General features: G+C 42.4%; 1 protein-coding gene and 1 long non-coding RNA gene across 4 annotated transcripts in view; one reads left to right on the top strand and one right to left on the bottom strand.

Annotated features, from left to right (window-relative positions):
* Nucleotides 1-12976, bottom strand: part of RORA (RAR related orphan receptor A) — an 801696-nt gene that overhangs the window by 150742 nt on the left and 637978 nt on the right. The window lies entirely within an intron of this gene.
* Nucleotides 1-12976, top strand: part of LOC139185118 (uncharacterized) — a 77326-nt gene that overhangs the window by 5020 nt on the left and 59330 nt on the right. The window contains exon 4 of one of the 2 annotated variants that reach the window (XR_011568654.1): nucleotides 2894-3029. The exons of the other annotated variant lie outside the window; for it this stretch is intronic. This is a non-coding gene — a long non-coding RNA (uncharacterized lncRNA). Of the gene's footprint in view, nucleotides 1-2893; nucleotides 3030-12976 lie in introns of those variants that run through there. 2 annotated transcript variants of the gene reach the window in all.

The raw sequence follows: 12976 nt of genomic DNA, 5'->3' as shown, positions 1-12976 counted from the left end.
TAGAAGACTATCAGTAAGCACTGACCCGCTACAATTTATTTTCCTTGTAATTTCCCTTTTTGTGATACAATTGGAGCTCTTTTACTGTCTTAAAATTTTCCATTTTTCTTTAATGGTCTCTACTTTCCTCTTTTCTTAGCTCTTAATTGTTCTGCCTTTTCATTAGTAGATAATTCTTTCTGGTTGACCAACAGTGATGGGGGTCAGAGTCATGGACAATATATGATATCTGGTTTTGTTTCACTTGAGAAAACTTAAAACTGCGCTTCAGCCTAAAATTAGTCACTTTAAGCATAAATGCTAGTCAGCCTCTGTGGTGGCAATCATTTAGTTGTTGTAAGCACTTCAGAATACCTGGTGTAATATTTTCACACACCCGCCCCCGCACCCGCCCCCCCCAAAGCAAGTTTATCTTTGTTCTTAAACCATAAGCTGCACTCGGTATTTCTTTTCCATGGCACATTGAAAAGAAATAAAAATCAAGTGCCGTACATATCTCTTCAACACATAAACAATTAGGTAATAGTCCATTTCCCCCTTAAACATTTTATGCTTGTTTTCCTATCTTAGAGTCACACTTAAAAGCCATCAAAACACCCACAGAACCAGTAGCTCTTCATTTTGGGGGCATGGGGAGTGTTGGGCATGGAAGGTGTTTGCTCTACCATGGATGTCCATGTAATTTCTTGGAATGAGGCTTCTGATGGATAACCCAGGGAGATGGAGGAAGCTTCTTTCAACTCAGATACTGTCAGGGCCAATGTGCCTTTCAGGACGCTGTCTGTGAGATTCTGAACATTGAAAGTGTAAAAAAAATTGAGCTGGACAAATCCTTGTCACCACTTTTTCTGCTAAATATAGATGAGTTGTCATCGGGTTGCACAAGCAACTTCCAGCTACAGCTCCTCTGGAAGAGAAGCCGGCACGGGGCTTTTGTCTCTGTTAAAATGCATAGAGAAGAAATGGCCCTGACCTGGGTGTTGTGGGGAGAAAGGAATCTAGGTTTTGGTTAAATATATAAGGACACACTGTAGGGGAGGATGTAAAGCAAAGGATGGTATTGGCTTAAAATCTCATTAAACAGTGATAACTTGGAAGAAAAGATGGACAGAAGGAGTGCTTCCCCTGGGGTCTGTGTTCAAGTTCCTCCTCTAGTACTGCTTTGGAAGCAACGTGGGAAAAGGACATGAGGTTATGAAATATGGCATCAGATGGTCCTGAGCTTAAATCTTGGCTTAATCTAAACTTCTGTTTGATTTGGAGTTACTTAACTTCTCTGATGGAGAAGGCAAGGGCACCCCACTCCAGTACTCTTGCCTGGAAAATCCCATGGATGGAGGAGCCTAGAAGGCTGCAGTCCATGGGGTCGCTGAGGGTCGGACACGACTGAGCGACTTCACCCTCACTTTTCACTTTCATGCATTGGAGAAGGCAATGGCAACCCCCTCCAGTGTCCTTGCCTGGAGAATCCCAGGGACGGTGGAGTCTGGTGGGCTGCCGTCTATGGGGTCACACAGAGTTGGACACGACTGAAGCGTCTTAGCAGCAACTTTTTTGAGCTTCAGAATCCTAATACATAAAATATTAGGTAAAATAATATCTCATGGTCTTACTAGGATTAACATTAGGATTAAAGTACAAGGCATATGTAAAATAGATACCTGGCAGGAAGCTGCTGTATATATAGCACAGGGAGCCCAGCTCAGTGCTCTGTGATGACCTAGAGGGCTGCGATGCTGGGGGGAGGGTGGGAGAGATGCTTAAGAGGGAGCAGCTATAAGTATACATATAGCTGATTCACTCTGTTGTGCAGCAGAAACTAGCGCAACATTGTAAAGCAATTATACACCAATAACTTGTTTTAAAAAGTAGATGGTACTACTAATCGATTAACTTGTGTTGGTGCCTGTCTCCTTATCCCAGTTGAGGCAAATAATTTAAGCTTCCCTGAAAAGAAAAATGGAGAAGGCAATGGCACCCCACTCCAGTACTCTTGCCTGGAAAATCCCATGGATGGAGGAGCCTAGTAGGCTGCAGTCCATGGGGTCACTAAGAGTCGGACATGACTGAGCGACTTCACTTTCACTTTTCACTTTTATGCATTGGAGAAGGAAATGGCAACCCCCTCCAGTGTCCTTGCCTGGAGAATCCCAGGGACGGGGGTGCCTGGTGGGCTGCCGTCTATGGGGTCACACAGAGTTGGACACGACTGAAGTGACTTAGCAGCAGAAGTAGCAGAAAAGAAAAAAAGCTTGTTTTTCTCTTATCAAATCCTATTGTTTCTACCTTCAAAGTATATCCAGAATTTGTCCCTTTTTTCCCAACCCCAGGGCTACCAAGCTAGTACAAGTAACTCTCTCACCAAGGCCATTGTCAACAGCTTTCTATCAACTTGCTCTCTATTTCTAAACCCTGTACAGTCCATCACTGCAGAACAGGCAGAGAGAACTTTCAAAAACCGCATGTTAAACCATGCTATTCTCCTATCTGAAACCCTCCAATGGCTTCTTACTAACATCCAAACCTCATCACAGCCTTCAAGGCTCCGTGAGATCCAGCCCTTTCTACCTCTTTCCTCTTTGACTTCATCTGCCATCACTTTCTTCTTTTATTAATATTTTCCAGCTATATTGGCCTAATTTAACTCCCCAGAACACCTCATGTTTATTTGTACCTCAGGCCCTTTGTATGTGCTATTTCCATAGCTTGGAAGAAGTTCTTTCCGTATTCTGTTGTGGCTGAAACCTTCTCAACAGTTAGGTCACACGTTCCCTTCTAAAATTTTTCATCCCTGGTCAAGTCTCTATCACAGCTCTATTTCATTTTGTTTTTTCATAACACTTATCACTAAATGAAATTATTTTACATTTGGCTTCTCTGATTCCCCCACTAGGGATGTGAACTTCATGAAAGAAGAGGACTATACTTTTTACCTCTGAATAAACGGAACACTCAGTCAGCACGTGGTGAATGAATTCTGAATAAATATGTAAAATGGGATAATAACTTCCTAAAAGTTTGTGACTGGATTTGACAGTCTTTCTGTGTCTTTCCGTTTCTAAAGCGTCTATGTTTCCTCGAACAGCAAGACAGAATCACAGAATAATTTTTAAGAAATGTAGTTAGGAAATTGTCAAATATCCAACATATAGTTATTCATATTAGTTTACCCAGTCAAAGCGTTTTGTGTATGAGATTTAATGAAAAATTTGGAAGGACTTATAATTTGCATGTCAAGTATTTGGATATGAAGGGATCCTCTTAAACTACTATTTAAAAGCTGTGTTTCTTTCAGTAGCATTAAGGTTTTCCCAATCATCCTATTTACAGTTGGCTTAGCATATCTGTAATTCACAGATCTTAGAAAGGAATGTGATTCTACAGCATATCACATCTGCTAAAGGAAATGGCTCAGGTGAGCACAGGCTGCATCCATGGCATAGTTGTTCAGTTCAGGGAGTTATTCATTCCACTTCTGGGGCTGGGTTGTAAGGGGGACACTGTGCAAACTGGATCAATCCTAGGGAAGGAACTGGAAACTCTGGCAGAGGAACAAAATAGGAAGGACTAATTGAAATTAGGCCTAATTGAACCAAAGTCTGATAGTTGTCAAATATTTGAAGGTTTCTAATGAAAAGATGTTATGCTGTATATGCCCTAGGACAAGTCTAGAACTGACTAGTAGAAGCTACTGGGAGGCAGACTTTGGTGCCATCAATGAAGGATTGATGGTCAGTCAATCCTAAAAGAAATCAACCCTGGATAGGCATTGGAAGGACTGATGCTGAAGATCCAGTACTTTGGCCACCTGATGTGAAGAGCTGATTCTTTGGAAAAGACCCTGTTCTGGGAAAGACTGAGGGGAAGAGGAGAAGGGGGCGACAGAAGATAAGATGGTTGGATGGCATCACTGACTCAATGGATATAAGTTTGAGCAAACTCAAGGAGATAGAGGACAGGGAACCTGGCATGCTGCAGTTCATGGGGTTGCAAAGAGTTGGACACTACTTAGCCACCGAACGACAATAACCATGGAAGGAATCTCTAACAGTCAGTCTGCCCAATGGCCTGCTTAGAAATACAGTGAACAGGTGCCACCGCTGGATGTTTATCTTTTAAACAGGCAGACCACTATCAGCAGTGCCCTACAAAAATCCTCCTAATTATAGATGGGCAAGTTCTCCTGGAGCTCATTTCACAAATTCCTGGCTTGCTAGTTGAGCCTGATATGGTGTGATTTGCATCATATAGTGTTCTTTCTAGTATGTAATGTTGAGGACGTGATGAGTCTGTTATGGTTAATAATTTAGGCCCAGGAGATTTTGAATTTCAAAAGTAAAGCTAGAATCTCATAGACCCACGGTTTTACTTTTTGACCTGGAAGCAAGTTACTGGCTATTTTTCCTACCCAAGAGATTTCTTATCTGGAAGGCTGAAGCAGGCGACTCCTCTTCTTGGTGAACGATAGCGTGTGTTCCAAAAATAACCCTGGGTTTAGGGATAGAAGATCAAGCCGAAGAGTTTAAGGGTTGAATTAGATCGCCTTTTAATTTGCAGCTTAAGAGCTATCTGTTGGGCTTTTCCTCTGTCTTCTGGCGTAGTTGGGGGTGGGGTGGGGTGGTGGTGGGGAGGGGGAATGGTAACTCTAGGCAGAAGCTGACCCTCTGCCCCCGTCAGGGACATCCCCCAGCCTGTCCCCTCTTTTCTCCTTTCTTTCCTTCCTTGCCTTTCATTAGCAACCTCTACGAGCCTTTGCACACTTAGCATGAAAATGAACCCATTGTATTTTTGGAACCCACAGAGGCAGCCCTGAGGGAAGTTACTGTCTTTTTGCAGCTAAACAAAAAGGTGTGAAATCATTTGCTGACTCTTCTAGAATGGGAAAAAACAAACAAAAAAAAACGAGAAGGAAGGTTCAGGACAGTGTGTGGCCTCTTGGACAGAATCTCATGACACGGGCTTCTCTGAGACTTATTAGTAACCGAAGCGGCTGTGCGAATATCTGTATGTTTCTCTCACCTTCCTGGGAAGTTACTAGAATAACATGGGAAGCCATCAGGAATTTTTTTTCTTCTTCTTAAATGATTCATTTTGAAAAACTAGTTTCACACTGCTTTGAAAATGACTGGGGGACAGGACTAGTTTGAGAAAATTCCTTAGAGCCCTTTGCAAGGTTCCCTGTAGATGGCGGATGAGGGAGGGAGAAGAGGATGATTTTACCAAGAGTTTAAAAATATATGTATTTGTTTGTATTTGTGGCTGCACTGGCTCTTCAGTGCTGATGGGCTTTCTCTAGTTGCAGTGAGCAGAGCTACGCTCTAGTGGTGGGGGGCAGTGGCTTCTCTTGTGGAGCGTGGGCTCCACAACATGTGGGCTCAGTAGTTGAAGAACATGGGTTCTGTTTCCCCGTGGCATGTGGGATTTTCCTGGAAAACAGATCGAACCGATCTCTCCTGCACTCAAAGGCAGATTTCTAACCACAAGACCACCAGGGAAGCCCCTCATCAAGGATTTTTAAGAGCTGGGAACACCCAGTGGACAGGTATGGGAGTTTTTATCATGGGCCTGTAATGATTTAATCACATTACAAGAGTCTTTGTAAGAGACAAAGACTACCAGCAACAAAGATTTCTTGTGAAACGAGGTTTTTGCCTCTTGCTGATAAAATTCCCTGGGAGCAGGATCCTGTTTTGGGGGGCTACAGGCCCTCTCTTTTGGAAGAGCATCATATTTTGAAAGGTCTCTTTGTTAGCAAAGGCAACTTCATTTTCAGTTGCCATCTTTTATATGGGATTTTTTTTTTCCTTTTACAGTGATGGACTTAAAAAAAAATACTACAATATATCTAAAACTTACAAAAATGCAGCAACTTGGTGAATGCATATCCTTACTCCCAAGATGTCACAGCTGCTAGTTGATCTCTTCTTTAAAGAAAAAAATGCTACTGCTGTGCTTTCCTATTCCCACGCTTCTTTCTTCCTCTTTCCTGAGACACAAATCCTGTGCTTCAACTGGTGTGTGTCCTTCCACCCTTGGCCCTTTTGCAGGCCTTACCAAATAACCATTTTGTTTAACAAACTTGGCCTTCGGGATATTTAGCCAGGCTTCCGTGATGGGTGGATAATACCATGCAGTGGGCAGTCAATGGGCCTGTCTTACTGTAACAGCAAAGCTTCCTTGTATCTAGCATTCAGGGCAGAATGACAATAGAGTCAAACACTAGGATAAGACAGACCTTTTCAAAGTACTATTTAATTGATTAATCAATTCATAGAACAAATGTATTGACTGACCGCTTATTGCCAGGGACCATGCTCTGTGTAGAGATATGGTGAGTCACAGACGATGGAAATTATAAACACTATAATTCAAACTTTCTCTTAGGAAAGGGAATGTCTTTGTTTAGAAAAAATCCACTAAGAAGCCATGACCTTGACAAGGAGGGCAATAAGAACCAATAGATGACTTCACTGAACTGAGCAGGACTGTGGAGTAAAGGAGGAGAGAGGAGAAGGAGAAGGAGGAAAGAATAACTAGGGATCTTAGGGTAAGAGAGAGGCAGAGAAAGACAGAGATACAGAGTGGGAAAAAGGACAAAAGGGCGAGAGAAAAGGACATGTGACAAATGGCTAAAGTGAAAAAAAAAAACCCAAAAAACTACAGTGTTTCAGCTACTGGAAGGCTTCAATAACAAGGTCACTAAGGGTGAATTTGAAGTTACTTGTGTTTCTGTGAAAGAAATCTATTGCTTGGTAGTCAGTATCTTCTCCATACCCCAGTAAAATAGATTTTTAATCAAGTAAGGGGTAGATTTTATATACATATTCACATACCAGTACAGTTCAGTTCAGTTACTTAGTTGTGTCCGACTCTTTGTGTCCCCATGGACTGCAGCACTCCAGGCCTCCCTGTCCTTTCACCATCTCCCAGAGCTTGCTCAAAGTCACGTCCGTTGAGTCAGTGATGCCATCCAACCATCTAATCCTCTGTCGTCCCCTTCTCCTCCCGCCTTCAATCTTTCCCAGCATCAGGGTCTTTTCAGATGAGTCAGATCTTCACATCAGGTGGCCAAAGTATTGGAGTTTCCTCTTCAGCATCAGTCTTTCCAATGAATATTCAGGACTGATTTCCCTTAGGATGGACTGGTTGGATCTCCTTGTAGTCCAAGGGACTCTCAAGAGTCTTCTCCAACACCACAGTTCAAAAGCATCAATTCTTCAGTGCTCAGCTTTCTTTATGGTCAAACTCTCACATCCATACATGACTACTGGAAAAACCATAGCTTTGACTAGACGGACCTTTGTTGGCAAAGTAATGTCTCTGCTTTTTAATATGCTGTCTATGTATATATATGTGCATGTGATCTATATGTGTGTATATATACATACACAAATATGTCCACATATATGTACCTGATGACATTGTATAAACTGAAGTGCATCAGTGAAAAGCAGAAATTCAGCACCAGAGGTGCCCATGAAAACAGCCCTGGTGCCTCCATCTTATGCTCTCAAACCTTAGAATTTTCAGAGATCCGACAAGGTCTTGGCTTTCCATGTGACCTAGGGAAAGTGAATTAAGAGCTGTCTCAAAGGGCAGAGAGAGCTTATTTGACATCACAGTTGGGAGCTGAGCTTACTATTTCAGTTTTAGACTGTAGGTAATAGGGAACATGATTTGAATCCAGGGGTGGATTCTGAAGTCATGATTTATCAAACCTCTACCACAGTTGCCCAAATGCTCTTTTCCCTTGTTTCCAACTAGCACACACCTACTCATCTTTTTAGATTCTATTTAAATATCACTTATCTGTGAAGCCTTCCCTGACGCCCAGGGAGGGACATTTTCTTCCTCTGAATTTCCATCTCTCTCCATACATTATCTTTCTCTAGTACACCATATATGACATGATATCACATGGGATTGAACCTATATACAACCAAGTAGACCACATGGTACCACTTTTGAATCCCCACAGCCCAGCAAGACATATGGGTCATTTACAGAATACAACCTGGTGATATAAGTAAGAAAGGGAATCTTACAAGTAGACACACAACTTCAGAAAGAGCAGAACTCCAAGCCCCTAAAGAGAGTACCACTCTCTTTTCCATCTCTTTGCTATTAGACGCCATTTGTCTTGCCCCTTGTTCCTATTTTGAATAAGGACCCATTGCTCCCAGAAGTAAAGGCAATGTAATAGTCACTTGTTTGTTTATCCCCTGAGCCAAGACCCAGGGTGACGAGGCTGGATTGCACACGGGGTGTGGGCATCAGAAACTGGGAAGTCTCACCCTGCCTGGCCTGTCTAGCTTGTATGCTTGGGCAAGTCACATAGCTCCTGTGGGACTCCCTCTCCTCACCCTGTGGTAATAACTGGCTTCACAAGGTGGCTACAAAGCTTAATTAAGGATTGAGAAGGAGGCAGAAAATACAAAGTGCTTCATACATGCAAAGGATTTTTCTCCCCATATTTATTTTTGGCCTCAGTAGGCTGCGGTAGGAAATGTTGATGACCTGGAAGAAGAGTCTAGCAAAAACTGTGACTACTATTCTCATCCTAAATGGCTCCCTTGGTACTGGTTGAGGCATGGACCTCATACTTATTTCTTCTATTCCAGTACATTCTGTGACCCTTACTGTTAACTTCATGTGTACAGTTTTCTACCTACTGGCCTCAGTTTTCCTGACTCCAAGGACTTTCTTTATGTTTCCTTTATGCTCAGATGTATTGTTGTTGTTTAGTTGCTAAGTCACGTCCTACTCTCTGTGAGCCAAAGGACTGTAGCCTGCCAGGCTCCTCTGTCCATGGGATTTCCCAGGCAAGAATACTGGAGTGGGTTGCCATTTCCTCCTCCAGCAGATCTTCTAGACCCAGGAATCGAACCTGCATCTCCTGCATTGGCAGGTGGGTTTTTCACCACTGAGCCACTTGGGAAGCCCCTCAGATGTATTATGATGCCTTAAACTTTAATCTCAGTCTCTGCACTATCAAACCACTCTTAGAAACAAGGTTCAGTGATAGTACACCAGAGTTTGTGAATGAATCCATAGGGGCTGGTCCCTGAGCCAGAAGACACAAGGGCTTGTGAAGCCTTTCACAGGTGACCCCCCAACTCTTCCTGGCTTCGTAAATGCCCACCTCTCTTCTGAGCACTTGGAGGCCTCAGTAGAGTCACAGTTTCCATTGCTGCCAGCGCCTGAAGCCTCATTGCCAGTTTTTTTTGTTTTTTGTTTTTTTTTTGCTGAACAATTGAGCAAAAGAACAACTGATCCCGAGGCAACAGTGAGAAGGCAGGAGGGACACAAAGACAAACCAAAACAATGGATTGAGTTACTGCCTTGAAAAACTTATTCCTACTGCATTTTGTGTGTGTGTGTTTTAATCACAGAGGCCATTGCTATACTAGGGATATTCAAAGACCAAAACTGTGGAGAAAGAAGAAAAGATTCCAAAGTTATATACCCTAAACAAACTTCGCATGTGGTATTTGTCATTGAGAAAAGAATCAGGCCAGAAGGATAGGATGTGTGCTCAGTCATGCCCGACTCTCTTGCGACCCCATGGACGGTAGCCCTCCAGGCTCCTCAATCCATGGGATTTTTCCAGGCAAGAATACTGGAGTGGGTTGCCATTCCTCCTCCAGGGGATCAGGCCAGAAGATGGCTATTATTTACACAGCGCCTCCTCTGTAGGCTGTCTTCAGAATCCGTGGCCTCACTCCCTAGGAGACAGTTGGGTCAGCCATAGGGATCAGGTGAGGAGGTAGAAGAATGAACAGCTATTGCAGGTGCCCAGCCAGGTGCGCTAATGGCTGTGGTGCCACCAAGGCTTATACAAGGAGAAGGGAGAACATGGGCCAAAGGGGAAGAGGTAATGTTGACTTTGATCGGCTAACTTGACAGGAGGCCGACTGAAAGAGGACAGGGAGGATGGGAGAGGAGTCACTGCTGAAAGCATGACGGTGTCCCATGTGTGTGCAAGTGACTATGAAGGTGGCTTCCAAATACAGTCCTGAAGAAGGTCAGGATAAACAGGAAGTTTGATAAGCAGTAAACCATATGCTACCTTAAATAGATACACACGTATTAAAGAAGGTTGCTGTTAGTAGAATATGATATATGTCCTAACTATGTCGATATTGGATTAATACAATTTCTCAGATGTATTTAAAGATCACTTGAAGAAAATGAAAAAAAGAACAAAATAATGCCATTTGCAGCAACATGGATGGGGCTAGAGATTTTCATACTAAGTGAAGTAAGTCAGAGAGAGAAAGACAAATTTCATATGTTATCATTTCTATGTGAAGTCTTAAAAAAAATGATACAAATTAACTTATTCACAAAACAAACAGAATCACAGACATAGAAACAAACTTATAGTCACCACGGAGGAGAAGGGGGGTAAATTGGGAGACTGGGATTGATATATACACTCTCAGTTGTGTCCGACTCTTTGTGACCCCATGGACTGTAGCCCGCCAGGCTCCTCCGTCCATGGGATTTTCCAGGCAAGAATACTGGAGTGGGTTGCCATTTCCTTCTCCAATATACACTCTAGTATATATAAAATAAATAAATAATAAGAACCTACTGTATAGAATAGGGAACTCTACTCAATACTCTATAATGGCCTATATGGGAAAATAATTAAAAAAAGAGTGGAGATATATATATATATTATATAAAACTATTCACTTTGCTATATACTTAAAATTAACAGAACATTGTAACTCAACTATACTTCAATAAAAATTCAAAAAAAAAGAAATTGCAAAAAGAATTTTTGGAATTTTAACCTTGGGTAGCATAGATCATCTTCTTAGGAAAATGCGGCTATTGAAAATATTAAATTTTTTTCAAGCCAAAGCATTGTAACTGATCTCCCATATGCTAGGGTAAAAATTTATGCTGAAGCCCTGTTATAGAAAAATACCACATGCTATAGATAAACATAGAAACCAGCTAATCACGACACATGAGAGGAAATGTAGCATGTTCTGAGAATGGCAAATATGTTGAAACATGTCTGCCGCAAAATATGGGTTTAACAATCCTCTGAAAAACAGCTCTTTTGCACGGGGCACTTATACTTCATGGAGGGTTCTCAGTTTCAAATAAGGTTCATTTTACATACTTGGATGATGGAAACAAAAGACATTCTGGAAACATACTTTTAGTTCTAAGAACCTCCTCTCTTTTTTGGGAGGAGAGGAACTCTCGGTGATTCTACATATATATCTTACATTCAAGAAATGGAGGATGGAAAGCAGTGTCAGGCAATTCCAACATTTAAATGGCTACTTTAGCATCTAGCTATTAAAGGAGTTCAGATGAATTGTTAGTTATAAAACAGGTTTCTCAATCTACATCCCACTTCGAGGTCAACTCTCGTCACAGGTGCACTTGACTGTGAGGCAGTCGTAATCTCAGAAGTAGATACGGCTGCCAAGTTCAAGTTGCCATGACTCTGAACATAGTATAACATTCCGCCCTGAGCCAGAGTCCATAACTCTTGCGGCTGTTCAGATGAGGGCCCTTCTTAGTACCACTTTGGCTCACACCCACTGGCTACAGTAATGCAGCAGGTGAAGGACTTAAGTGTCACTCAGTTGGTTTCCAGTTGCTTCCAGGAAAAAAAAAATGGCATATAAGATTCTTGCATCTGACACCTGGCAAATTTCCCCTGTGTTCACAGGCCACAGGCAGGAGATCTGACCACTGCTGTCACGGCCTTAAGTGACACACTTTGAGGGGCCCTGTGATACCCAGAAACCTGGGGACATTTTGGAGACAAGGTATAGAAGAAGACTCTACATGTATCCAAAAGCCCTGCCAAGCACCTTAGCCCTGACATGCCACTTATGAGCTCTTTCAGCTTCAGAACATTCTGCTTTAGGAGTTGTCAGCTTGACATCATATTTTGGTTTTTATGATGTTGATACACATCTACTAGAAAGGAGGGCAAAAGGAAAGGCTTGCCTCCATCGCTTTCTGCAAATGAGCCCCCTACTTTGCCCCTGGGTGTTTTCTTGAGCTGTTTGTCTAATCTGGACTGAGCATCTGTGGCCTTGAGGTTCCACAAATACTAAAATAATAAACAATAGTACTAATTACCAGTAGGTTCCTCAAAAAGCAAGAGAATCACAAACTCACCTCAACCTGGCCTTTGTTTCTCTGGCACATGAAAGGTCAGAATGCTATTTTGCCATTTTTGCATAGTCATTGAAGTTGTTTTCCCCTTGTGGGATCCAATCTTCAATGTGAAAATAAATCTAGAAACTTTCTGTTCACACGCTTTTAGGTGTGTGCCCTGAATGACACACTCCAGGAGGTAAGCACGAGTCAGGGTAAACTGGCCACATCCTTTATCTTTTGGGACCTGAGAGTTAGCAGAACTTTATCTTTATGATGAAGTAGCCTTTAGAAGTGGGTATCGCCGAGTTCAGAATGCGAACATCATTACTGAGAAAAGGCACTTTCTTTTTAAACAGAGAAACCAACAGCCATGCACTACGAAGCATAAAAAAAAAAAAAAAGCTGAGCTCTAAGCACACCACAAAACAAACAAATATTCAGCTGGGTTTCAGGAAGTTTAGAGAGGATCAAACAAGCCTTTCTCTACTGAAGTTGTTCAAGAACACTGGTGCTTACTTCAGTCTCAGTTCCTATTTATGCTGCTGGCTTTTATACACTGACCTCAGGAGGGCATTCCAACTTCAGGTTACTCACACGTATCTTCAGAAAAGAAGGTCTGAGCATCCCAACCCCAGCGTCAGGGAGGGGAGGCATGCGGATTTGAATTTGTTTCCAAACCACTACTCTGTCCTTGAAGTGAAGATATCTCAAAAACCAGAGAGAGAAATTACACACAGAGACACACACACACACACACACACACACATAGACACACACACACACACACAGTGAGAGCGAGAAGGCTTCCTCATGGTGTGAACATGCCTGTGAGGAG

Source organism: Bos indicus, chromosome 10 (genome assembly GCF_029378745.1).
Source record: "Bos indicus isolate NIAB-ARS_2022 breed Sahiwal x Tharparkar chromosome 10, NIAB-ARS_B.indTharparkar_mat_pri_1.0, whole genome shotgun sequence".
NCBI lineage: Eukaryota > Metazoa > Chordata > Mammalia > Artiodactyla > Bovidae > Bos > Bos indicus.
The sequence above is the reverse complement of the archived record's forward strand: the minus strand, read 5'-3'. Positions and strand labels throughout refer to the sequence as shown.